The sequence below is a fragment of the Octopus bimaculoides genome, chromosome 21 (genome assembly GCF_001194135.2).
Source record: "Octopus bimaculoides isolate UCB-OBI-ISO-001 chromosome 21, ASM119413v2, whole genome shotgun sequence".
Classification (NCBI taxonomy): domain Eukaryota; kingdom Metazoa; phylum Mollusca; class Cephalopoda; order Octopoda; family Octopodidae; genus Octopus; species Octopus bimaculoides.
In genome coordinates, this window is record NC_069001.1 from 11,761,471 (window position 1) to 11,763,099 (window position 1,629).

Here is a 1,629-nt window from a genome sequence, read left to right on the forward strand (position 1 = left end):
AATATAAATAATATATAAATATATGTATATATACATAGATATATGTACATACTTACATCTAGATGTATACATACATACATACATACATACATACATATATGGGTACAGGGCATCAAGAAAACGGTAAACACAATGAGAAACGAAAACATAAAACGATAACATAGAAAATATTTTACTCATAATAATAAATAAAGGCAACAACTAAATTCCCAGGAAGAAACTACAGGCTAGAAGACAAGTTCCATCTTGGAAGATCTGTAGAGCTCGACGAGGACGCCCGGCAAAGCCTGTCGAAACAAAATCCCAAGATAACTGTATATGAACTAGCAGAAAAACTTGGATTTGCTCATTCATCCATTCATCGAAACCTGCAGTTCCTCGGTCAAGTCAGCAAATTGGGTCAATGGTTTCTTCACAAACGTTCCGAGTCTAATCGTGCGCAGAGAGTGAACGTGTGCTCAAATTTGCTGTCATGTCTCCCGAACGAAGCGTTTGTAGACCGAATAGTGACTGGTGATGAGAAAAGGGATCTCTTTGAAAATATCAAGCATCGAAGACCGGGGTAGTTAAAGTTCTTCATCCACGTAAGGTGTTGTTATCTGTTTGGTGGAATATGAAAGGTTTAGTCACCTTTGAACTTTTACACTCTAATCAAACGATAACAAAGGAGATCTACTGCGAGTGGCCTGAGTTATTTAAGTCAGCGCAAGAAGAAAAACGACCATCTTTGGTTTCAAGACAAAAAGGTTTTCTTCCATTAGGATACTGCTCTGCTACATACAGCGGATATGACATTCCAAAGGCTGGAGCAGTTTGAATGAGAAACGATGCCCCACCCACCATATTCGACGGACATTGCTCCATCTGATTATCATTTATTCCGCAAACTTCAGAAATCATTTGGACGGAAAAAAATATGAATTCTGTAGAAGAGGTCAGAACAGTACTGGATGAGTATTTTTCGTAACGGAGACACACACACATTTGAGCGCGCACATATACATAGAAACATATATGCAATATAAGCAACAAAACTAAGAAGGAGTTTAGTACATCTTTGTTAGTAGTCACAATGTGGTTTCCGGTTCATTATATTAGAGATGCACTTCATCACATTAGCGTAAATATGTAGGCTTTTACATTGTGTGACAAGCATGTTTTCTACGCTGTTTATATAGGGAAGTAACATAAAGCGTAAATATAAAATGATAAATGAAATGAATAAGAAGGATGGTGATGTTAAAAATTACAAGAAAACTAAAAGAGATAAAATAATAAGAAGACAAAAGAGACGAAGTAGTTGATATTTTCGCGAATTTCGCTGAATATACTGCGGAACTAGTGGAATTCATTTCTAATGTAGGCCATCATAGCTCTCGGATGGGTAGGTACGAATCATGGTGCACAAATAGACTCTGCCACTTTTACTGTAAATGTTAGTGCTGACGGATGTGATCTATATGACTTTGAGTTCTAAATCAAACAGAGATAAAAAGATAAGGAAACGTTGCTATTGGGGTGCTCCAATTCAAATATCTATCTGTGTACGTACATGTGTGTGTGTGTGTGTGTGTGTGTGTGTGTGTGTGTGAGAGAGAGAGAGAGAGAGAGAGAGAGAGAGAGAGAGAG